At 44.4% G+C, this 27,208-nt stretch overlaps 1 protein-coding gene across 3 annotated transcripts in view; it reads right to left on the bottom strand.

Annotated features, from left to right (window-relative positions):
- LPAR1 (lysophosphatidic acid receptor 1) overlaps positions 1–27,208 on the bottom strand; it is a 220,247-nt gene that overhangs the window by 84,773 nt on the left and 108,266 nt on the right. The window contains exon 1 of one of the 3 annotated variants that reach the window (XM_077475262.1): positions 15,351–15,538. The exons of the other annotated variants lie outside the window; for them this stretch is intronic. The gene's annotated coding sequence lies outside the window, so the exon portion shown is untranslated. Of the gene's footprint in view, positions 1–15,350; positions 15,539–27,208 lie in introns of those variants that run through there. 3 annotated transcript variants of the gene reach the window in all.

Below are 27,208 nucleotides of genomic sequence, written 5' to 3'. Positions count from 1 at the left end.
CTGAACAGTGTTTGGGCGGACAGTCCGCTCGTGTGTGGGCTTTCAGCGGACAGTTTCAGCGGACAGTTTGACGGACAAGATTTTTCGGAATTTCCGAAAAACTGTCCGCTGAAACCTTGTTTCAGCGAACAGTCCGCTCGTGTGTAGGCTTGTTCGTCAAACTAAGTTCCGCGCATGCTCAGAAAGGATTTACACGCCGAAAGTTATAATGCAGTGTATAGGACGTCGTATTTTTTGTCCCGTCGTACGTGCCGTTCACGTCATCGCGCACGGTTTCAGCAAACTGTTCATCCGTCGTGTGTGGCCATGTCCGTCCATGCTAATTTTGAGCGGACTGTTAGCCGAAACTGTTTGACGGACAAAGTTGGGCGAACAGTCCGCGCGTGTGTACGCGGCCTCACAGAACGCATTGTATTTTTTGAAGACATTCTCCGATTGGATGGTGGAGATTGAGAGGTCATTACTACTGGAGAACACCTTGTATTCATTTAAAAAAACACCTCCTATAATTGCCAGTGGCGCCAAATGAGCGACCCGCTCATCCCTGGTCAGTGCGCAGAGGGAAGCCGCTCACAAACAGAGAAGAACCCAAATGATCGTATTATCACTATAGCAGCATCAACTACTACAGTGATTATCAGCTTTCCCAGCCATCCCTTAAGTATGAGATTTGTATACTTGCATTGTGCCAAACTGGACCAATAAAAGCATGCAATTAGGATTGTACCTGGAGTTCAGAGATATGGTAACTTATGTTTCTAATAAATCCACTGGTCAGGTATCTGATGCAATGTGCAAATCTCTGCTTGATATTCCTAAACCTTCTTAATGTGACTCCACCATAAGAACAATATGAGGGCTGCAATGCTGATGCTTTGGCTTCAATGCTGTCCGAGTCTCTGACCTGGAACAAATGTAGAGTAAGCAAATCTGACACTTTCCTGCTACTCATGTACCACATACTTTTGTTCCAGGCCCTTGAATCACAAGCAACCAAGCCAGACTTAGCCAAGAAACTAGCATTTTGGAAAGAGGTCCACACTTGTAGCTGTAACAAAAATACCCATGTATTACCAGCCAAACCTGGACAGGGCCTTCATTTTTAGCTAGGTACTTATACTGCAGTTGGTAGTATATTTAAGGACACATTTTTACATTATGGGGAGTACTTGCTGTTTTCATGCAGATTACTATAGACTATTATGTCCTGCGTTTTTGGCGCATTTTCTGAAAGTGTACCAAAGATGCAGCATGCAGGACTTTTGGCGTGCTTTTAGAAACTGCTTCAAAAGCATGCAACATAATAAGAAGTCTATGGGAAACCATGGATGACCCACACGAAAACTGCAGGTACACCTGTGCTGCAGTTTAGTCCTAGTTTGGCAGTAGAATAACAGCCCAGTTTTAAAGTTTGAGTGGCGTTTTACCTTGGTCATGGTAGCGCTTTTCCCCGCTAGCGGCCGAATAAAGGGTTAAAAGCATCCGGACTTTTTTTCCCCATCCTGCAAGCACACCTCCCCAGTGTGAAAGCACTCAGGCTTTCACACCAGGGTGGCTTGAAAAGTGCCCCAGTATGAAAGGGGTCTAAAAGGAGATTGTACAGTCAGACTGGAATGTATCTAACCAGCTGAGCTTTGCCCAAAAAGATAGTTCACTTGTAATTGCAGTCTTGTCTATATTTCCATCGCACGCATTCCTGGATCACAGGCTGATCTGTAGCAGGTGCTAGAACGATTACCAGCTGGACACTAGCTATATCACAGATCAATACACCTATTCACCAGCACACCATGGATCTCCAGTTGCAGTCCAAAGCTTTTATTGCAGAGAAATCACATCACAAAAGAACAAGTACAACGTTTCAAAACTGTGCAGGACCCTCCCTGACGAAGGTGTCCCGCGCAGCTCTGAAACGTTGCACTTTTGTGATGTGATCTCTCTCCAATAAAAGCTTTGGGCTGCAATTGGAGATCCATGGTGTGCTGGTGAATAGGTGTATTGATCAGTTGCAAGTGCAATCTGCTAAGGCTACTTTCACACTGAGGCGCTGTAAAGAGCCTCTCCTGTCTCTCCAGTGTGAGGGCTTTCACACTGGAGCGGTGCGCTTGCAGGATCTTTGCAGTAAAAGTCAGATGGAGCCCACACACGATCGAATTTTCTGACAACATGATCCGATCGCACATTTTCCGTCGGAAAGTCTGACCTTGTATATGGGGAATTATGGTCACAAGTTGCTACTTAGGGCTCATGAAGACAGGCATAATAATATATATATGTCTTGTCTACGCAGGAGATTTCTGGCAGAATAATCACATGTAAAATGTACATAATAGAATGTAATGGTCTGTAGGTGCTTCTGTTTACTTGCGCAGATGCGCACATCTGTAAAGTTCTCTTCTTCCGTATATTTAACTCTGTTTTCAATTCCAGGAGGTGCACATTTACATGCGTACACGTCAATAACACACAAATATTGACCGCAGATGCAGAATATTCTTGTTTTATTTTATGCAGCTTAACCACTTAAGGACTGCCGTATTGCCATTGTACGTCATCGCAATGGCACAGGCAGGCACAAGCACGTACATGTACGTGCCTGCCTTCCAGCGGGTGGGGGGTCCGATTGGACCCCCTCCCGCTGGATACGGTGGTCCGGTCTGCTGCAGGAGCGATCCGTGATGAGGGGATGGCCGTTGGTTTCTGCCCCCCCCTCTCGATCGCTCCTGGCCAATGAGAAGCTTCCTCCCACTGTGTATTGTATTATTGTATACACAGGAAGGAGGAAGTGATGTCATTCTCCTCGGGGCGGTCTTTTTGACCGGACTACGAGGAGAAGACAGAAAGTAAGTGTGCACCAACACTACACTGACATGTAGGTACACACAGGCACACAACCCCCCCCCCCCCCCCCCTGATATCTGATCTGATCAGATCTATACTAGCATCCCCAGCAGTTTAGGGTTCCAAAAAAACGCAGTGTTAGCGGGATCAGCCCAGATACCTGCTAGCACCTGCGTTTTGCCCCTCTGCCCAGCCCACCCAAGTGCAGTATCGATCGATCACTGTCACTTACAAAACACTAAACACATAACTGCAGCAGAGTCAGGCCTGATCCCTGCGATCGCTAACAGTATTTTTGGTAGCATTTTATATTTAAATCCGGAAGGCAGTGCTTGGTTTTCGGGGTCCCGTACGTGGCTAGGCTCCCAAAAAGTCCCCCACATGTGGTATCCCCGTACTCAGGAGAAGCAGCAGAATTTATTTTGGGGTGTAATTTGACTTATGCCCATAGCATGTGTGAGCAATATATCATTTAGTGACAACTTTGTGCAAAAAAAAAAATAATAATTTTTAAATTCCTGCAACTTGTGGCAAAATATAAAATATTTCATGGACTCAACATGCCTCTCAGTAAATAGCTTGGGGTGTCTACTTTCCAAAATGGGGTCATTTGGGGGGGTTTTGTGGTATTTTGGCATTTTATGGCCTTCGAAACTGATAGGTAGTGAGGAGTGAAATCAAAAATTTGCACCCTTAGAAACCCTGAAGGCAGTGATTGGTTTTTGGGGTGCCGTACACGGCTAGACTCCCAAAAAGTCCCACATATGTCGTATCCTCGTACTCAGGAGAAGCAGCAGAATATATTTTGGGGTGCAATTCCACATATAACTATGGCATGTGTGAGCAATATATCATTTAGTGACAACTTTTTTATAAACTTTTTTTTTTTTTTGTGTCATTATTCAATCACTTGGGACAAAAAAAAAAATATTCAATGGGCTCAACATGCCTCTCCACAACTTCCTTGGGGTGTCTACTTTCCAAAATGGGGTCATTTGGGGGGGGGGGGGTTTGTACTGCCCTGCCATTTTAGCATCTCAAGAAATTAGATAGGCAGTCGTAAATTAAAAGCTGTGTAAATTCCAGAAAATGTACTCTAGTTTGTAGACGCTATAACTTTTGCGCAAACCAATAAATATACGCTTATTGACATTTTTTTTACTAAAGACATGTGGCTGAATAAATTTTGCCCTAAATGTTTGACTAAAATTGAGTTTATTCAATTTTTCTTATAACAAAAAGTAGAAAATATCATTATTTCTCAAAATTTTCGGTCTTTTTCCATTTATAAATCGCAAAAAATAAAAATCGCAGAGGCAATCAAATACCAGAAAGCTCTATTTGTGGGAAGAAAAGGACGCAAATTTCGTTTGGGTACAACATTGCATGACCGCGCAATTACCAGTTAAAGCAGTGCAGTGCGAAATTGTAAAAAGACCTCTGGTCCTTAGGGTGTTTATTGGTCCGGAGCTGAAGTGGTTAAGCGCAAGAGTACTAAAGCACAACATAGCTACGTACATGGACCGATAATGGGTGTTATGGGTGTTCCCCAACTTCCTAAATTTCATTTTCCACAATAGCAAATAAAATCAAAATCATATAAACAGTGTGGGAGCCCACCACCAGAGCCCCTGGGAGGTAGAATAAAACATACTGAAAAAACAGAGAGGCTGTATGAAAACGCTAATTGCTTGCCTTTCTTAAAACAATGTTAACACTCCTGATTGGCATACTATGTCATTCTATTTGGGATCAGTATGACAGACAGGCAACTAGTATGTTTAAAGGGACTATTCGTTTCAGATGGGGTAATATTTTACCTGCAGACACAAAGCAGAAATGTAAAAAAAAAAAAAAAACATAGTTTGCAATAGCTTGTAGTATAATAAGGAGCTCAGATACAAACCATGAAGTGTGCAATAAGGTAGAAAACGTTTCAGATTATAAGCAAGAAGAATGAACAAGGCAGAGTGGTTTGTGCACAGCACTATGACTGTCCACATCAATACTCATGTCTGTACACTAGAACTGGCCACCCACTGCATGGAATCCACCCAATTGGACACGAGCGGTAGACTGAATGGCAGAGTCTGGGTAAAGGATGGTATTGTTAGCATCACAGCTGTTACTTCCCTGTCATGTTCTCTCTGTACAGTAAGAGCCCATTCACACAGGGGCAACTCCTGATCCGACTTCAGGTCGCCCCAAGTCGCCTCAGGTCGCCTCAGGTCGGACAACATTTAAAAAGCAATGTAAGTGAATGAGAGCCGTCTTAATGCACACTACTGAAGTCGCTCCGACTTCAGAAAAGGTTCCTGTACTACTTCTATCCGACTTGTAGGCGACTGGTACCCATTGATTTCAATGGAGATCGCCTCCAAGTCGGATCTCCGTTTATACGGAGGCGACTTTGACAGAATTATCAGCTCTCAAGAGGGAACTCCACGGCAAATTTCTGAAAAAAATTTGGCGTGGGTTCCCCCTCCGAGAGCATACCAGGCCCTTAGGTCTGGTATGGATTCCAAGGGGAACCCCCCTACGCCGAAAAAATGGCGTGGGGGTCCCCCCCCAGATCCACACCAGACCCTTATCCGAGCACGCTACCCGGCCGGCCAGGAAAGGGGGTGGGGACGAGCGGGCGGCCCCCCCCCTCCTGAGCCGTACCAGGCCGCGTGCCCTCAACATGGGGGGGTGCCTTGGGGGAGGGGGGGGCGTGTGGCCCCCCCACCCCAAAGCACCTTGTCCCCATGTTGATGAGGACAAGGGCCTCTTCCCGACAACCCTGGCCGTTGGTTGTCGGGGTCTGCGGGCGGGGGGCTTATCGGAATCCGGGAGCCCCCTTTAATAAGGGGAGCCCCCGGATACCGGCCCCCCACCCTATGTGAATGAGTATGGGGTACAATGTACCCCTACCCATTCACCTGTGGAAAAAAAGTACAAAAAAAAAACACAACACAGGGAAAAAATATTTTATTGCACAGCTCCGGGGGTCTTCCGTCTTCGGGGGTCTTCTCGCCGGACTCCTCCGCTATCTTCTTGTAGCTCTTTTACTAGCGGAGGAGTCCGGCTTTCTTCCTCCCCGCCGCCGGCCTCTTCTCCCGACTTCGGGGGTCTTGTCCCCCTCTTCGGTTCTTCTGCCGGGCCACCGCGCCTTCTTATAGCTCTTTTACAGGCGGTGGCCCGGTCTTCTGTCGTCGCCGTCGCCGCCGCCGCCGCCGCCTTCCGTTCTTCTTCTTCTTCTTCTTCTCCAGGAGATGTTGACACGACGCTCTCTCCGGCCGGAATGCCAGAGCCGCCCTGCGCTTCCACTTATATAGGGACAATGGGGCGGTGTCACATGGGTTGATGTCACATGGGTTGGTCACATGGGTTGATGTCACATGGTGACCCCGCCCCCTTACCATGTGACATCAACCCATGTGACCAACCCATGTGACATCAACCCATGTGACACCGCCCCATTGTCCCTATATAAGTGGAAGCGCAGGGCGGCTCTGGCATTCCGGCCGGAGAGAGCGTCGTGTCAACATCTCCTGGAGAAGAAGAAGAAGAACGGAAGGCGGCGGCGGCGGCGACGACGACGACAGAAGACCGGGCCACCGCCTGTAAAAGAGCTATAAGAAGGCGCGGTGGCCCGGCAGAAGAACCGAAGAGGGGGACAAGACCCCCGAAGTCGGGAGAAGAGGCCGGTGGCGGGGAGGAAGAAAGCCGGACTCCTCCGCTAGTAAAAGAGCTACAAGAAGATAGCGGAGGAGTCCGGCGAGAAGACCCCCGAAGACGGAAGACCCCCGGAGCTGTGCAATAAAATATTTTTTCCCTGTGTTGTGTTTTTTTTTTTTTTACTTTTTTTCCACAGGTGAATGGGTAGGGGTACATTGTACCCCATACTCATTCACATAGGGTGGGGGGCCGGTATCCGGGGGCTCCCCTTATTAAAGGGGGCTCCCGGATTCCGATAAGCCCCCCGCCCGCAGACCCCGACAACCAACGGCCAGGGTTGTCGGGAAGAGGCCCTTGTCCTCATCAACATGGGGACAAGGTGCTTTGGGGTGGGGGGGCCGCACGCCCCCCCCTCCCCCAAGGCACCCCCCCATGTTGAGGGCACGCGGCCTGGTACGGCTCAGGAGGGGGGGGGCCGCCCGCTCGTCCCCACCCCCTTTCCTGGCCGGCCGGGTAGCGTGCTCGGATAAGGGTCTGGTGTGGATCTGGGGGGGAACCCCACGCCGTTTTTTCGGCGTAGGGGGTTCCCCTTGGAATCCATACCAGACCTAAGGGCCTGGTATGCTCTCGGAGGGGGAACCCACGCCAAATTTTTTTCAGAAATTTGCCGTGGAGTTCCCCCTTGAGCTCATTCTCTGCTTGGCCTCGGCAAAAGTCGCCTGGCCTGGGGCGACTTGAAGTCGGGCTTGAAGTAATCACAAGTCGTTTTGAAGTCGTCCCAAGTCGCGCTGTGATCTTAACTCAAGTCGTGTCCAAGTTGCCTGACTCAAGTCGCCTACAAGTCGTGTTGCCCCTGTGTGAATGGGCTCTAACATCCTTCTGTACAATAGGCTCAATTCACGAAGCTTTTTTAATTACTTGTATATAAACTAATATTTTCAGCAGTAGGAGCTGAGAATAAGTTTTATGACTGGAAACAGTGATTTAAGGCTGTGCATACACTTTAAACAGTGTGGATGGATAAATCCTCCCGCCACCTATTGTATTCTGACAGTCACTACGCACAGCTGTCAGCATACCCAAACAGTGGCTGCATCTGATTGGATGCAATTGCTGATTGACTGACAAGTTTCCACCTAGCTCCTTTGATTCTCAGATCGAAGGATTTTAGGCAGGCGGGTACTGACAGAACCGTCCACAGCTAAAATGTATTGCCAGCTTAAGGCTCTAGTCACATAATTGCATCGCAGGAATGAGCATTCCCCCTACTCAATTTAGTGGAGCCATTTGCACATGATTTAGCGTACTGAGCCCATGCCTACCTGCTTTTGTCGCTCCTGCTCCTTTTCGGGCAACAATCTTCATGCAATTTTGAAAGGCACAATTTGCAGCGATTGCCATGTGATTCTGTTGTGCGAAAATCACAGCAACATCGCATCACATTTGGGTGCCATTAAGGAATAATCGTGCATTGATTTGTAATCACTGCTAGAACTGCGGCGATTCTACACGGTTCCAAATTGGGAGGTGTGAATGACACAGTGAGCAGTTATCAGCTACATTATTCCTAGTTAGTTTTAGCACAGGTTCACATCAATATGGCTTGACGTAGAGCTGCACAATTAATCGTCAAGAATCGTTATCGCGATCTCGACTAAAGTGTTTCACAATTCTTTCTATGCAAAGAATTCTCTCTGCTCTTCTGAAGCCACAGCCCTCAAAATAAAGGAAGTGAAAAACTGGGCAGTCTGCCAAGAATCATAACATTCTTTATCAGTTGAACTTAAGTATAAATAGTGTAACAATTTTTCAATGGAATAGACTGTGTGTAAGTGCAAAAATTTTAACCACTTAAACACTAAACCTTTTTCTGACATTTGTTGGTTTCAAGTTACAATATATATATATACACATAACACTATATATAGTGTAATGTGTATGTATATATATATATATATATATATATATATATATATATATATATATATATACACACACACACACACACACACACACACACATTACATTATATAGTGTTGTGTGTGTGTATGTGTATATATATATTACATACACACACACACAATATATTTTAACTTGAAACCATCAAATGTCAGAAAAAGGTTTAGTGTTTAAGTGGTTAAAATTTTTGCACTTACACACAGTCTATTCCATTGAAAAATTGTTACAATATTTATACTTAGGTTCAACTGATAAAGAATGTTATGATTAGTAGACAGTAGACACCTTAGAGAATAAAGTGGTGGTTGTTGCAATATTTTATGTCGCACTATATTTGCGCAGCGGTCTTTTAAATGCAATTATTTTTTTTTAAATGACCTTTGAAAAAAATAAAAAATAAAAACTAACCAGGAAAGTTAGCCCATTATTTTTGTATAATGTGAAATATTTTACGTTGCGAAAATCGTGATCTTTTTATTCTAAGCAAAAAAATTGTGAATCGTGCAGCTCTAGCTTGACGGTTCAAAGTCGTATGACAAGTCCCACCCCATTTGCAGCATTAAAACTATTCAAGTTGAAGCATCTTTGAAAATGGCTTTTGCACTATTTCTGTGAGATTTCAGTGCAACTTGTATTGACGTCTGTTAAATGAAGTCCCACAAAAATGTATTCTCTAGACTAGGGATGCACCGAAATTTCTGCCGCAAAAAGCCGAAAGAGAATTTACCGATACTGGCGCCGAAAATGGGGTGGGGCCTGCTGGGATTGGCCCCGCCCATCACGGGGGTGTCAATCCGTCTTTAGTCTCTTCTCCTCACCCATGCTGCATTCGCCCATGAGGTCTCGCTGTAAAGTCCCCCTCTCCCCAGCGGTGGCTGCATATGGCTCCTCAGCCGATGTGTAAATCGGCTGTGCAGGAGCTCGGGCACGCTGTTTACTATAAAAGTGAAAGCAAGGGAGAGATGTCTAGCAGTGTGTGCTGTGCTCTCTGCCTCCCCCCAGAGTGCAGTACCCAGTATGGAGAATAAGGTACAGAGCTGCAGCTGCCGATTTTTATATATTTATATATATATATATATATATATATATATATATATATATATATATATATATATATATATATGTGTGTGTGTGTGTGTGTGTGTGTGTGTGTGTGTGTGTGTGTGTGTGTGTGTGTGTGTGTGTGTGTGTGTGTGTGTTATATATGTGTGTGTGTTTATATGCACTGGTGAGGCACAGGCGGGCTACATGGTGTGCACTGGTAAGCTGCTGGGCACAGTGAGGCTGCATATGATGGGCACTGGTAAGGCTGCATTGATCTCCTGTAGCATGTCCCTAGTCTCTGACCATCTCCTGTAGCATGTCCCCAGTCTCTGACCATCTCCTGTAGCATGTCCCTAGTCTCTGACCATCTCCTGTAGCATGTCCCTAGTCTCTGACCATCTCCTGTAGCATGTCCCCAGTCTCTGACCATCTCCTGTAGCATGTCCCTAGTCTCTGACCATCTCCTGGATACCTTATCCCCAGTCTCTGACCATCTCCTGTAGCATGTCCCCAGTCTCTGACCATCTCCTGTAGCATGTCCCCAGTCTCTGACCATCTCCTGTATAAAAATATTTTTTTAAAACAGTCATTTTTGGTATCGGTGCTGTTTTGGTATCGGTTTCGGGATCAAGGGAGATTTATTTTCGGTATCGGTTTCGGCACCAAAAAACCCATTCGGTGCATCCCTACTCTAGACCTAAATAATACACATTCTGTCACGGAGCGAGAATACTGCTCATCCATAGATACAGCAAGTTAAGTGTTATTGCCCAGGGGCAGGAAGTGCCTTACTGGCAGGATCGCCAGGTGAAAAAGGAAAATTACTGAAATAAGAAAACTCAGCCACCACAACCATGGACTCCTAGACTGACATGTATTCCAATTTTTTTCCAGGGGTAGGATACACTTTAAGGCTAATGTTTCTAAAAAAAACTCATTTTGCCTGCCTCCAAATTCTGAGACACACACAAGAGTTTGGACAGAAAGCAGGAAGGTATTATCTTATTAGGGGTGGCTCACATACCGTGCAATTACCTCCCATTCATTTTGAATAGGCTAAAATTACATCACACCAAAATTAGTACATACAGTACTTTTGGAAACTCACTGCAACCACGTCTGTACCATGCAATCCGGTGCAGGCAAACACACTGAATTTGTGACCTGTCTTTGGAGTGTCATTAACCTAAAATTCACACCTGCTACAGATCACAACTGCAGTGTCTTTTGAACACAGTGTGGTAAACGCACACACGGAACGCACCACATTCTGGCATGAACGGGCCCTCACTATGTTATGGTTATTATGACAACGCTAACAATAAATACTTTAGCACACTTGGATATATTAATTACTCTTAAAACAATTGCAACATTAAATTGGGAGTAAACTCCAATGCATGACTTTTACCTATAGGTAAGCTTTATTCTAGGCTTACCTACAAGTACAGTAAACGTGCTCTGAAGGAATGGCATACTGTGCTGTTCCTTCAGAATATTATTCAGTGAACGGCGACTCCTGCAAGCATGCGCAGGGGTGATGTCATCACAGCTCCGGACACTCACACAGCTATAATCCGCTAACCTGGAAGGAAGGTTGAAGCACCTTCAGCGGTGGCTTTGAACCGTGGATGGCTTTGTTCTAAGGTAAGCTTCACATAATGTGCTAGTATGCAACGCATACTAGCAAATTATGGCTTTAACGTGTAGGATTTAAAAAAAAAAAAAAAAAAAGCCATTTATATCATCTGGTTGTGGAAACCTGCACTTCATCGCAACACATGGCATGTTACATCCGTTGGTGCAGAGCAAGGCCTTTCATTTGAAGGACATCTCAATGCATTTTGCTGAACGGATGTGCATTCCAACATGTAGCAAAGCAACAACATGCATTGCGGTCCACTGCCAAAAAATAGTGCATGCACTTTTTGTTTTTTGGCAGAACAATATATGTCCATTGCAAGGTGTCACGGGTGCATTATCATACCAAGATGGTGTGAATAGTCCTGCATATGCACCAGCCAGCACAAATGTTTACATAGATATATTCGGAGCCGGACCTATCTCTGGGAACCAATATGGATCACCCAGGAAAAATCCCAATGAACTCTTTCTAAGACATGTGTTCATTTTCCCACCAATAGGACAATCATCTTCTGTTGTCTAAAGCTGCCTTAACCTTTGGTATCTTAACTATAAGTAGGTGCTACATGATCAGAGAAAGATACTGATCAATGCCTGCTCTATCTCACACTCTTCACCAAGCACTGGAGGACAGCATTTGCCTATTATCTCTCATTAGCAGTTGTTAGTTGCCACTATGGCTATCATCCAGTTAGCAGCCTCGGAAGAGACATTCCACAAGAGGCACCTACAAGTCAGACATAAGTATACCTATAAATAGGTAATTATAGTGCAGCACAGTAAAAAATAGTTGTGACCTTTCAGATATTGAAGACATCTCACACACCTTAGTTTTAGACATTTCTGGTCTTTTGTAGGAGCTCTGTGCCCAACCACAAGCCTGCTCCACCCACCCAGAGTACAGCCAGCAGCTGGTGTCTCCAGCCTGGACAGTGTCACCATGGGACAACTTCTTCCCACACACATCAATAGGAAGGGGTGGTCTGAACAAACAGTCCATAGATACCTTCTAATCTAATTATTCCACCGTAATCCAATCTGCTCCTGAATGTGAGCTAAACCTATTTCATAGTACACAGAGGAAAGGGATTCCTTTCCTCTGAAAGTTTGACAGACCGCAAGAGATTTATGAAACATTTAAAACAAATAAATAAATAAATACATTGCAATTGATGAAGAAGGTGAAAATGAGAGGGCTACTTTTTTTTTAGGGGGATAACAGGCTCTTGAGGGTCCATTCACACTCTGTAAAAAACGCTTTGCGTTAGTGTGACCTGAAACAATAGGACCCAAGACAAATCACCTTGTCAATGCATTGGAATGGTGTTGGGAGAAGCAGAAGAGCAGGGGGAACAGAGATGGGACGGATGTGCACAAGGTACTGTGGTGGGGCAGATGAGCAGATAAGTTCAGTGTTAGGACAGATGAGAATATGGTTCAGCGGTGAGACAGAAGAGCATGAGTATACGGTGGTGGAGTAGATGTGCAGGGAGGTACAGTGGTGGGGCAGATGTGAAAGGGGGAACATTGGTGGGGCAGATGTGAAAGGGGGAACATTGGTGGGGCAGATGTGAAAGGGGGAACATTGGTGGGGCAGATGTGAAAGGGGGGGTACAGAGGTGGGACAGACCTGCAGGGGATTACAGAGGTGGGGCAGACCTGCAGGAGGTTATAGTGGTGGGGCAGAAGAGCAGGGGGAGTACAGAGGTGGGGCAGAAGAGCAGGGGGAGTACAGAGGTGGGGCAGAAGGGCAGGGGGAGTGCAGAGGTGGGGCAGAAGGGCAGGGGGAGTGCAGAGGTGGGGCAGAAGAGCAGGGGAAGTACAGAGGTGGGGCAGACCTGCAGAGGGTTGCAGTGGAGGGGCAGATATGCAGAGGGTTACAGTGGTGGGGCAGATACGCAGAGGGTTACAGTGGTGGGGCAGATATGCAGAGGGTTACAGTGGTGGGGCAGATATGCAGAGGGTTACAGTGGTGGGGCAGATATGCAGAGGGTTACAGTGGTGGGGCAGATATGCAGAGGGTTACAGTGGTGGGGCAGATATGCAGAGGGTTACAGTGGTGGGGCAGATATGCAGAGGGTTACAGTGGTGGGGCATATATGTAGAGGGTTACAGTGGAGGGGCAGATATGCAGAGGGTTACAGTGGAGGGGCAGATATGCAGAGGGTTACAGTGGTGGGGCAGAAGAGCAGGGGGAGTACAGAGGTGGGGCAGAAGGGCAGGGGGAGTGCAGAGGTGGGGCAGAAGGGCAGGGGGAGTGCAGAGGTGGGGCAGAAGAGCAGGGGAAGTACAGAGGTGGGGTAGACCTGCAGAGGGTGGGGCATATATGTAGAGGGTTACAGTGGAGGGGCAGATATGCAGAGGGTTACAGTGGTGGGGCAGAAGAGCAGGGGGAGTACAGAGGTGGGGCAGAAGGGCAGGGGGAGTGCAGAGGTGGGGCAGAAGGGCAGGGGGAGTGCAGAGGTGGGGCAGAAGGGCAGGGGGAGTGCAGAGGTGGGGCAGAAGAGCAGGGGAAGTACAGAGGTGGGGTAGACCTGCAGAGGGTTGCAGTGGAGGGGCAGATATGCAGAGGGTTACAGTGGAGGGGCAGATATGCAGAGGGTTACAGTGGAGGGGCAGATATGCAGAGGGTTACAGTGGTGGGGCAGATATGCAGAGGGTTACAGTGGTGGGGCAGATATGCAGAGGGTTACAGTGGTGGGCCAGATATGCAGAGGGTTACAGTGGTGGGGCATATATGCAGAGGGTTACAGTGGTGGGGCATATATGCAGAGGGTTACAGTGGTGGGGCAGATATGCAGAGGGTTACAGTGGAGGGGCAGATATGCAGAGGGTTACAGTGGAGGGGCAGATATGCAGAGGGTTACAGTGGTGGGGCAGATATGCAGAGGGTTACAGTGGTGGGGCAGATATGCAGAGGGTTACAGTGGTGGGGCAGATATGCAGAGGGTTACAGTGGTGGGGCATATATGCAGAGGGTTACAGTGGTGGGGCAGATATGCAGAGGGTTACAGTGGTGGGGCAGACCTGCATGAATTGGGGCTGATCTGAGGTGTAAGAGTGCAGGATGTTAATTTCTCACTACTACTCGAGTAGTTTACAGCATTTTCTTTATAAAAAATCCTTTTAGCGATTGAGAATGTGAAGTTGACATTTTTTTGTTATAAAATCGTAACGCTCAATTTCTTTGAAAACATGTTTTGGCACACTGTGCTCAAAAGGTTGCCTACCCTTGTTCTAGATGGGGGGAAAAAAATCTGGGTGAGAGCAGTTCAAAGTGTGTCATTGAGGGCTGATTCTCCCACATTCCAGGACAGTGCGTTTTGACAACCCGTTCACTTGAATGGACCACAGAAAAAGTAGCACAAAAAAATGCACTGCACCAAACCGCACTAAGGTACCATGCAATTGGGTGCCTGCAAATGCTCTTTGTGATCTGTTTGCGGTGTCGTTAACAATACATTGACCACCACGTGCAGATCGCAAGGGCAGTGCGTTTGAACACAGTGTGGGAAATGTGGACAGGACGTGCTTTTCCCGCACCACATTCTGGTGTGAACTGGTCGGATGGAGGAATGGCGTGATCTGGACACTGATTTTACGTAATGCACTTTTACATCCTGGTGTGAACCCGGTCCTGAGATTTCTAAAATCAGCAATCTTGGGGTACGATGAGTCATGTACACATCACTCCATTCTAGATCACACCAGAAAGGTGTGGGAAACGTGTGTTTCATGCACATTTACCGCACCGCCCTTGAGATCAGCAGGTGGTTTCCAATGTATTATTAACCCCGAAGCGCAGATCACAAGGGCAGCGCGTTTGGCTACAAAGTCGCATGGTGCTTTGGCGGAGTTGCGTTTTTAGCACTTCTTATTCTGTGGTCCGTTCAAGCGAATGGCTTGTCAAGACGTATCGCACGGGAGGGGCTGTTCACACCAGGACGCGGTGCGTGGAACCAACGTCCCGTGCACATTTCCCAAAGTGTAGTGATTTGCAGAGTGTCAGCTCAGCGCACACACACATTACAATCTGATTGTACAATCCTTTTCCATGTATAAGGACCTCCCTGATTGGACAGAGCAGGTAGGTGCTCACAACACATAGATGTCAAATTGTATGGTGATCACAACCCCCATAGAAGAGAGAAGTCTATGGGCAGTAACTGTACATACACGTCTGTCTATAGTGTACTACATACCAGTTAAGTGCCTGTGGATGGTGAGAGTAGTAATGCTGGGCACGGCGGTCCATCACGTGTCCGGTATGAGGGACGTCCATAGGTCCGTTACATCCTACGGGAGAAGGCGAACATCACACTCCGCACTACTAAATCTGCGCAGCGTGCCGGCTACCGGGGGCGTGTCTGATAGCGAGCCCCTACCCCGGCCACCAATGGGGAGACGTGCTGCTAGTAAAAGGTGGAGGAGGCATGTCCTAGAGCAGAGGGAGAGGTTCGCTTCACCAGGATGGATCAGCTGTGCTCTGTGTACCACAACATAATGTATATATCACAACATAGTGTATATACCTCTGCACAGGGCATATACCACAACATAGTGTATATATCTCTGCACAGTGTATATAATCCACAACACGGTGTATGTAGCACAACATAGTGTATATACCACAACACAGTGTATATACCTGAACACAGTGTATGTACCACAACACAGTGTATATACCTGAACATAGTGTATGTACCACAACATAGTGTATATACCACAACACAGTGAACTGTATGTACCACAACATAGTGTACGTACCTCAACACAGTGTATATACCACAACAAAGTGTACTGTATGTACCTCAACACAGTGTATATACCACAACATAGTGTATGTACCACAACACAGTGTACTTTATGTACCATAACATAATGTATGTACCTCAACACAGTGTATATACCACAACACAGTGTACTGTATGTACCTCAACACAGTGTATATACCATAACATAGTGTATGTACCACAACACAGTGTATATACCACAACATAGTGTATGTACCTGAACATAGTGTATGTACCACAACACAGTGAACTGTATGTACCACAACATAGTGTATATACCACAACACAGTGTACTGTATGTACCTCAACACAGTGTATGTACCACAACACAGTGTATGTACCTCAGCACAGTGTATATACCACAACACAGTGTATACACTACAACACGGTGTATGTACCACAACAAAGTGTATATACCTCAACAAAATCTATATACCTCAACACAGTGTATATACAGTCACTGCAAACCCATTTTATAGCTAGATACACTATAATACCAAAAGTATTGGAACACCTGCCTTTACATGAACTTTAATGGCAACCCTGTCTTAGTCTGTAGGGTTCAGTATTGAGTTTGCCCACCCTTTGCAGCTATAACAGCTTCAACTCTTCTGGGAAGGATGTCCACAAGGTTTAGGAATGTGTCTATGGGGATGTTTGACCAAGTGCATTTGTGAGGTCAGGCTCTGGCTCTCATTCATCCCAAAGGTGTTCTATCAGGTTGAGGTCAGGACTCTGTGCAGGCCAGTCAAGTTCCTCCACCCCAAACTCGCTCATTTATGTCTTTATGGAGCTTGCCTTGTGCACTGGTCCAAATCATTTGGTGGAGGGGGGGATAATGGTGTGAGGTTGTTTTTCAGGGATTGGGCTTGGTCTCTTAGTTCCAGTGAAGGGAACTCTTAACCACTTCAGCCACAGAAGATTTTACCCCCTTCCTGATAAGAGCACTTTTTACAATTTGGCACTGCGTCGCTTTAACTGACAATTGCACGCTCACGTAATGCTGTACCTAAACTAAAATTTGCATTCCTTTTCCCCACAAATAGAGCTTTCTTTTGGTGGTATTTGATCACCTCTGCTGTTTTAATTTTTTGCGCTATAAACAAAAAAAGAGTGACAATTTTGATATTTCTTTTTTTTTTTTTTTTTGCTATATATCCCCAAACATGTTTTTTTTTTTTTTTAATTCTTCATCAGTTTAGGCCAATATATATTCTTCTACGCATTTTTGGTAAATAAAATCGCAATTAGAGTATAAATACCGCAAAAGTTATGGCGTCTACAAACTATGGCAAAAAACTTATGGCATTTTTATTATTATTATTATTATTTTTTTTACAAGTAATGACGGTGATCAGCGATTTTTAACGGTACTGTGACATTGCGGTGGACAGATCGGACACTTTTGGCACATGTTTGGGACCGACCAGTGGCATTTGTACAGCGATCAGTGCTATAAAAAATGCATTGATTACTGTTAAAATGTCACTGGCAGGGAAAGGGTTAACACTAGAGGGAGCGATCAAGGGGTTAAATGTGTTCCCTAGTTAGTGTGTTCTAACTGTGAGGGGATAGGACTGACTGGGGGAGGAGACATATCGTTGTTCCTACTTACTAGGAACAAACAATCTGTCTCCTCTCCCCTGACAGAACAGGGATTTGTGTGTTTCAAAAAGACTCCAAATCTTTTCTTTACACTTAAAAGTAAAAAAAAATATATATATATATATATATATATATATATATATATATATATATATATATATATATAAAGAAAATGTATCTTTTGCAAAAAAGAAAAAAAAATGCTTTTCTAATCTTTTGCTAAAAAGACAAAAAACAAAAAAATGTACTTCCAGCCTGGACCAGAAGTAACGTCATGATGTCACTCCAAACTTCCATAGAGGCGATCAAAGAGTATAAGGATGGAAAGATGCAAAAATTACTGAAGGTTGGCTTTGAGTTAAATATGAAAATTGAGCTCCAGCTGCTGTCTTGGGGTCCTCATTGGATAGTTTGATAGCAGCAGGAGCCAATTGCTTTCAATCAAATCCAGTGACACAGGGGGTGAGACTGAGTCCTGCTGTCTGTGTCCATGGATGCAGCAGCGGGACTCGGGTGCACACCCGCACGGGTGCCCCTAATGGAATGTGGCTCTCCGTGGGGTCACTCGATAAAGAGGAGGAGCCAGGAGCGCTGCCAGGGGGACCCCAGAAAAGGAGGATCAGGACTGCTCTGTGCAAAACCCTTACACAGAGCAGGTAAGTATAACTTTACAATCTCTGCTTTAATAAATGTTGTATCAATCACTTAATAAAACTCAAGCTATCCAAAACTGAGCTCATAACATTTTCTCCCCCATGTGCTCCTTCCCCTGACATTAAGATCATCTGTCATGGCACAACTATCAGCCTGTCCCCACATGACAGGGAGCTAGTGTAATCCTGGAGTCTGAACTGTCAGGCCCACATCCGATCCCTGTCAAAAGCTTGCTATCAACCTATTTAACCAGTTCCCAACCGGCGCACGACGATGTACGTCGGCAGAATGGCACAGGCAGGCAAATTGGCGTACAGGTACGTCCATTTATATTCGCCACCCTGCCGTCGCGTGTGCGCCGCCGGCAGCGTGCGTGTGTGCCGGTAGGGACCCCCGCGAGTCCGGTCGTGGGTCCCGTGGACTCGATCGCTGCGGGGATACCCGCGATCGTCTCACGGGGAGGCTGAACTGGGAGATGCCGATGTAAACAGCATCTCCCCGTTCTGCCTAGCAACAAATGACACTGATCTCTGCTCCATGTGATTGGAGCAGAGATCAGTGTTCACTAACACACAGCCACGCCCCCCACAGTTAGTAACACGCCCCTAGGACACACTTAACCCCTACACTGCCACCCCCTGGTTAACCCCTTCACTGCCAGTGTCATTTACACAGGAATCATTGCATTTGTATAGCAGTGATTGCTGTATAAATGACAATGGTCCCAAAAATGTATCAAAAATGTCCGATGTTTCTGCCATAATGTCGCAGTCACAATAAAAATCGCTGATTGCCGCCATTACTAGTAAAAAATAATATTAATGAAAATGCCATAAAATGCCATCCCCTATTTTGTAAACGCTATAAATTTTGCGCAACCCAATCAATAATCGCTTATTGCAATTTTTTTACCAAAAATATGTAGAAGAATACGTATCGGCCTAAACTGTGGGAAAAAAAAATTTTATATATATTTTCGGGGGATATTTATTATAGCAAAAGTAAAAAATAATGCGTTTTTTGCAAAATTGTCGCTCTATTTTTGTTTATAGCGCAAAAAATAAAAACCACAAGGGTGATCAAATACCACCAAAAGAAAGTTCTCATCCACCTTACCAATCGTTCAGTGTCTGCTACTCCTCTCTGCCATTCCCTCCATTGGCTGTCACTCACCCAACAAATTAAATTCCTAATACTAAATGCACACGGACGTTTTAAAAAACTGGCTGCAAACCTAGCTCCAACGCCTGGAAAAATCGGCGTTAAAAACATGATTTTTACCACGTTTTGCATTGGCGTTTTTCTGCGTTTTTTAGCGTTAGCATTAAGTAGTGTTTTTTTAAAGAAACACATCTCTTGGCTATAGCACTCCCAAATTTCCCACGATGCCACAGAAAACAAAGAAATTATGTTACGCGTTTATGCACGTGCGTTTTTCCGCGATTCGCGTTTTTACAGCTCTAGCTCCGCGCCACGGAACGCACTGGTCCTGTGTTTTTTTTACAGCTTAAAAACGCCTATGCCATTTGCAGCTCAAAAACGCCTAGGTGGGCATGAAGCCATAGACTAACATGCAAGCTGCAAAAAACGCTCAAAAAAGCGGCTGTAAAAACGTCCGTGTGCATGAGGCCTAACAACAACTTACAAAGCCAGCCACAACTCTGCCCCCCAACTGAGCTGGGCTGGGAAACCAGCAAGAGTATGTTGAGATATTTTAGTACTCCCCAAAGGAAAAGTAGGGATAGGACTCCCAGACCCAATAAAATACCAGGAAGATTCACATTTAGCCAGAGTAGTGGAATGGTGTAGGCTTAAAAACGAAAAACCGTGGATACAGACAGAACAAGCAGCGATAGATATCCCATTGGAAGGATTAGTGTGGATTCCAGATACAGAAATACCAATAGGAATGAGAAAACATCCAATACTAGGGGAGACATTACGAATAACTAAAAGAGTATTTAGAAAAACATCTATTTCAAGAATTCCCAGTCCGCTCCTTCCTATCCTTGGTACCCCAGCATTTCTACCGGGAATGACAGATCCAAAATTTAAAACAATACGAGACAGAGGCATGAGCAGAATTTGTCATTTCTCGGTAGGCAATCGGTTAATGACTAAAAATGTTATTGAAAAAGGAATGACATTAGGGCTAGATCCCTTCAGAATGAGGCAATTAGAAGCCTTTATTAGATCTAAATCAAAAGTATACGTAGAAATACAGTGGTGTGAAAAAGTGTTTGCCCCCTTCCTCATTTCCTATTCCTTTGCATGTTTGTTACACTTAAGTGTTTCGGAACATCAAACCAATTTAAACAATAGTCAAGGACAACACAAGTAAACACAAAATGCAATTTGTAAATGAAGGTGTTTATTATTAAAGGTGAAAAAAAAATCCAAACCATCATGGCCCTGTGTGAAAAAGTGATTGCCCCCCTTGTTAAAACATACTATAACTGTGGTTGTCCACACCTGAGTTCAATTTCTCTAGCCACACCCAGGCCTGATTATTGCCACACCTGTTCACAATCAAGGCATCACTTAAATAGGAGCTGCTTGACACAGTAAGGTCCACCAGAAGATCCTTAAAAGCTACACATCATGCCGAGACCCAAAGAAATTCAGGAACAATTGAGAAAGAAAGTAATTGAGATCTATCAGTCTGGAAAGGGTTATAAAGCCATTTCCAAAGCTTTGGGAATCCAGCGAACCACAGTGAGAGCCATTATCCACAAATGGCGAAGACATGGAACAATGGTGAACCTTCCCAGGAGTGGCCGGCTGCCCAAAATTACCCCAAGAGCGCAGCGACGACTCATCCAAGAGGTCACAAAAGACCCCACAACAACGTCCAAGGAACTGCAGGCCTCACTTGCCTCAGTTAAGGTCAGCATTCATGCCTCCACCATCAGGAAAAGACTGGGCAAAAATGGCCTGGATGGCAGAGTTCCAAGGAGAAAACCACTGCTGAGCAAAAAGAACATCAAAGCTCGTCTCAATTTCTCCACAACACATCTTGATGATCCCCAAGACTTTTGGGACAACATTCTGTGGGCCGATGAGACAAAAGTGGAACTCTTTGGAAGGTGGGTGTCCAGGTATATCTGGCGTAGAAGGAACACTGCATTTCATAAAAAGAACATTATACCAACAGTAAAATATGGTGGTGGTAGTGTGATGGTCTGGGGCTGTTTTGCTGCTTCAGGACCTGGAAGACTTGCCGTGATAAAAGGAACTATGAATTCTGCTGTCTACCAAGAGATCCTGAAGGAGAATGTCCGACCATCTGTTCATGTACTCAAGCTGAAACGAACTTGGGTTCTGCAGCAGGACAATGATCCTAAACACACCAGCAAGTCCACCACCGAATGGCTGAAGAAAAACAAAATGAAGACTTTGGAGTGGCCTAGCCAAAGTCCTGACCTGAATCCTATTGAGATGTTGTGGTATGACCTTAAAAAGGCCGTTCATGCTCGAAAACCCTCTAATGTAACTGAATTAGGACAATTCTGCAAAGATGAGTGGGCCAAAATTCCTCCAGGACGCTGTAAAAGCCTCATTGCACGTTATCGCAAACGCTTGGTTGCAGTTGTTGCTGCTAAGGGTGGCCCAACCAGTTATTAGGTTTAGGGGGCAATCACTTTTTCACACAGGGCCATGATGGTTTGGATTTTTTTTCACCTTTAATAATAAACACCTTCATTTACAAATTGCATTTTGTGTTTACTTGTGTTGTCCTTGACTATTGTTTAAATTGGTTTGATGTTCCGAAACACTTAAGTGTGACAAACATGCAAAGGAACAGGAAATGAGGAAGGGGGCAAACACTTTTTCACACCACTGTAAGGGCATTAACTGAGTTTGAAGAGATCTGTTTGAAAGGAGAGGAACTGAGACATCTGATGTCTTATTTTTATAGTATGTTAAAAGAACAGGAGACTTCACAAGAATTGCCCTTTCTGCAGGTTTGGGAAAGAGACTTAGGGACTACGTTTTCCCCAGAACAAAAGGATAAGATGCTGTTGTTTAATCAAAAGGCCTCGATGGCAAGCAGATATCAAGAAGGGGGATATAAGATCCTCACTAGGTGGTATAGAACACCAAAAGTGTTACATCAAATGTACCCCCAGATATCAGAGACATGTTGGAGATGTCATGGAGCAGAGGGAACACTACTACATATATTTTGGAAATGTCCAAAAATTAGAGTGTTCTGGGAGATGGTAGCCGATACTATTGTAAGGATTACAGGAATTGACCTGGGAGATAAACCGGCAACTTTTCTGTTGCTGGACATCCCAATGGCAATAGAAAGATTCAAAAATTCTTTGCTGAGACACTTATTGATAGCAGCAAGGGCATGTATTCCGGTTCTGTGGAAAAAAAGCAGCCCTCCAGATAGAGCACAGTGGTTTCAGAGAATTGCAGAAATCCAACAAATGGAAAATTTAACAATGACAATGAGAGATCAAGATGAGAAATATCAGAAGATTTGGGCCCCATATCTAAATTATAGAGAAAGTATGATGTAAAACATTTGAAATATGATAGAGCAGGCAGGTTGTGGGGGGGGGGGGGGGGGGGGTGAGGGGGGGGATTATAGTGAAAACTCCGTTTTTTTTTTTATTTTTATTTTTTTAGTTTGTATATTTATTTATAAATTTTTTAGGGAGGGAAGGGTGAGGGATGGGGGAGGATGACGTGGAATTGAGGTATGGATTGAAATATTATAAGACTGTTATAGCTGTTAAAGAAGTTGTAGATATATATAACGAAATGTAATGTGAAATCTATGGAAAGAAAACATGAAAAAATAAAGAATTTATAAAAAAGAAAACAAAGAAATTATGTTACGCATTTATGCACGTTTTTGCGCCTTTATGTGCGTTTTTCTGCGATTCGCGTTTTTACAGCTCTAGCTCCGTGCCACGGAACGCACTGGTCCTGTGGTTTTTTTACAGCTTAAAAACGCCTATGCCATTTGCAGCTCAAAAACGCCTAGGTGGGCATGAAGCCATAGACTAACATGCAAGCTGCAAAAAACGCTCAAAAAAGTGGCTGTAAAAACGTCCATGTGCATGAGGCCTAACAACAACTTACAAAGCCAGCCACAACTCTGCACCCCAACTACATCACTAACCTAGTTTCAAAATACCAACCAAATCATTCTCTTTATTCCTCCCAAGACCTCCTGCTTTGTCATCTATTCTCATGCTTGCCTTAGGACTTATCCTGAGCCTCTCCCATCCTCTGGAACCCCCTACTCCAATCTATCTCCTTCTCTGACCACTTTTAGGCGATCCCTGAAAACCCTCCTCTTCAAAGAAACCTATTCTGCCTCCACCTAATCACTGTACTTTTATTTTCTCCATCAGATCACCCCCCACAGTTATTATCTTTTGTATCACGTGACCCTCCCTTCTAGATTGTAAGCTCTAAGGAGCAGAGCCCTCTGATCCCTCTTGTATTGAATTGTATTGTAACTGTACTGTCTGCCCCCATGTTGTAAAGCGCTGTGCAAACTGTTGGAGCTATATAAATCCAGAATAATTACAATAAAAAAGACCAAGGGTCTGTGGACTGGCATTGTTCTGAACGGTGATAGCGATAAAATTGGCACCTCAGTCTTGATGCAACTGCAGTGAATGTACTACATGGTAACTAAACCAATACATTGAAGTGGTACCATTGTTTTGTTTTGTTTTCTTTTCTTTTCAGGATATTTATAGTAGAAGTTAAAAAGCAATGTAGAGTTTATGGAGTATTTATTTAGAAAAGACAAGCCATGTTTAGTTTCCATGGAATGTTATTGCATCTAAACAGGCAAAGCAATCTTCTGCTGAAAGAGACCTGCATGCAGAGGTTATTTCTGGGTGTGAAAATTAGTAGGTACACTGGCACTCTTTTTTTTTTTTTTTTAGCACAAATATTGTAAGAAGTACACAGGATAGGAGCACTGAATATACAGTAATATTCGGAGTTTATAAAGTAATGAATGTAAAAGGAACATCTAGTTAGTCATTAACACTGTTTGCTGTACTTTTTATTTATGAAGGTTTTTTTTTTTATAGAGTGTGAATTGCATCATTTGTGTTTGCTGCACCTACTTTGGCACCTAGTAACCTAGCAAGGCCTTACATCAACTTGTGAAAAGTGAGAAAAGAGAAAACGACATGTGTTAGATGGTAAGTCTGTCCAAACCAAGGACACAGTTTCAATTATATAAGTAATGACTCAATAAAATCATTAAAGTGGAACTAAACCCCCAGAAATACCTCTACTTTCTAGCGATACAGAGTTTATATCTTTCTCCAGCCGCTGTCATCTTCTTCCAGGTCTTGGATTTCCAGGTCTTGATTGGCCAGCAAGGGGGTAGCGCCATCCCAAGCACAGGAGTCAGTCATTCCGGCACAGCTGGAGTATGCCAGGAATGCGCAGTGTTCATTCAATAGAAGACTTTGAGCAGGAAGGGAAGTGTGTGTCATTGTAGAAGAGACATAGCATGTCTCTTCTGCAATAAAAAGTTGCCAGTCTTTTAAAAATTAGGTTTAGTTCCACTAGTTCTAAAGGTTGAAGGTTTTTTACCTTTATGTATTTTACCTTCATGCATTTTACCCCCCGCCAGCACCCCCTAATACTCACCTGAGCTCCATCTCGATCCAGCAATGTGAACGAGAGCTGAGCTTCTCCTGGGTCTCTCATTCCTAATTGGCTGAGACATCATTGCCAGTGAGGAGAGAGCAAGACCAAGCTGCAGCTCTGTGTGTCTTTTGGATGCATAGAGCGGGGCTTGGAAACAAGCATGCACCAGTGCCCCCAGAGTAAACTGCTTACTATTAGAGGCACTGGCTGAAGAGCAGGCGACAGGAGCAACGGTGGGGGACCTAAACAGGGGAGCATCGGGGCTGTTCTGTGCAAAACCATTGCGCAGAACAGGTAATTATAACATGTTTGTTATTATTTAACTTTTTTATATTAACCTTAAAGTGATTGTAAGGCTTCATTTTTTTTTATACTGGATATTGGAGAAAGCATTAGGAGAGGAGCACAGTTAGTTGATCTGGGCTTAGAGAGAGATCTTTTGCACACCTAATTCGGTCCAGCTGCGGGATATCCTTGGAAAGTCCATAGGAGCTGGATACTAGTTGGAAAGGTTGGAGCCTGGCTGAATGATCTATCTTGAGAAACAGTATCTGTACATCAAGCCTATATGCTATGCGAGATCCCCCTGTAGGGGTTATTGGAGCTGGTGAGTGGGGACCCAAGAGGGGGGGCACTTAAAAGTCACCTGGATTTTGTTCCTGTGCTTATCATCACCAAGCACTTAATTATCACATAAGACTTTGGTTGGATTGATTTTTTTTTTTATGTATTTTTTGGACTTGGCACGCTAATTTTTTGGGGTCGTTTTATATCATTTCAACTATATTTTTTTATTATTTAATATTTGTCTTACACTTTTGGGACTATTTTTATATATACATTTATTTTTATTTATTTATTTTTTATATACTTGCATTTTTGGTATTGGAGTATCACGGTTTATGTATCACTTTTAAACAGTTATTTATATCAAGTTCATATTTATTTGGCAACCTAATGAGATTTGCACCACTGGTATATGCACATTGGTAATTTATTAGGATTGCACTATTGGTATATGCACTTTTATTAGTCACTATAGAGGCACATAGCACCTAACAAGTGAACAGAGTCTGTCACCTTTCATTATATAGGTAGCACCATTTACCCTTATACTTGCACTACTAACACCTGCATTATTAACTCTGGAAGAATGGGCACAAGAGGCACAGCAGACCGCAGCATTGGTGGTAGTGTTAAATGTACAGAGTTAGCAAATTGGGATGAAGGTTTATAAATAAATACATAAAATAAAAGCTGATCATTTGAAGCATCCCTGCCAGTGAAAAATGTTTTTGGTTCATTAGGCTGCATTAACACTACAGCGGTTTGAATCGTGGGTAGATTTGCCACGAATCTGCCCACGATTTGACAACGCTGATGTGTGAATGACAAATCGTAGAACTCCCATTTCAGATGCCCTCCATTTAAATGAGACTTCAAATCACAGTGCGGGTCTGCCGCGATTGTCGCACGATAAAACATGCTGCAGTCACGGCAATCCACATCGCGGGAAGCAAGTTGCCCAAAAGAAGCTCCAGAACTTTTTTGGGGGTGCCATGCTTCCCGCGATGTGGATTGCTGTGATTGCAGCACGTTTTATCGTGTGCAGACCCCAAACCACGATTTGAGGTGTCATTGAAATGAATATCATCTCAAATGCTAGTTCCCACGATTTGCCATTCACACATCAGCGCTGTCAAATCGCGGGCAGATTCGCAGCAGATCTGCCCATGATTCAAAACGCTGTAGTGTGAATGCAGCCTTATGCCGCGTACACACGATTGGACAACAAAACTGGAATTTTGTTCGAAGGATGTTGGCTCCAACTTGTCTTGCATACACACGGTCACACAAATGTTGGCCAACAATTACGAACGTAGTGACGTACAAGAAGTATGTGATATCTCTCTTACGAACGCAAGTTTTACAAAACCGAGCACTTCCGGCTCGTCCTTGATTTCCAGCATGTGTGTTTGTACTTTGGACTTTTGTGTGACGGACTTGTGTACACACGATCAGAAAGTACTACAAGACACATTTGTTGGCAGAAAAATTGAGAGCATGCTAACCAACGTTTGTTGGCAGAAATCCCAACAACAAATGTCCAATGGAGCATACACAAGGTCGGACTTACCGCCAACAAGCTCACATCCAACATTTCCCGTCGGGAAAATCTGATCATGTGTATATGGCATTAGAGTTACTACAAGCTGATATTCACACAAAAGAAGTTATTAGGCTGCATTCACACTACAGCGTTTTGAATTCGCGGGCAGATTTGAATCTGAGCATGATTTGACAGCCGCGAGGTGTGAAAGACAAATTGCGGGACTCACATTTGAGATGCCGTTCATTTGATTGAC

The sequence above is a fragment of the Lithobates pipiens genome, unplaced genomic scaffold (assembly GCF_037356315.1).
Source record: "Lithobates pipiens isolate NorthernLeopardFrog02 unplaced genomic scaffold, aLitPip1_a1.2 Scaffold_13, whole genome shotgun sequence".
NCBI classification, from domain to species: Eukaryota; Metazoa; Chordata; class Amphibia; order Anura; family Ranidae; genus Lithobates; species Lithobates pipiens.
This window is presented reverse-complemented; position numbering and strand designations above follow the sequence as displayed.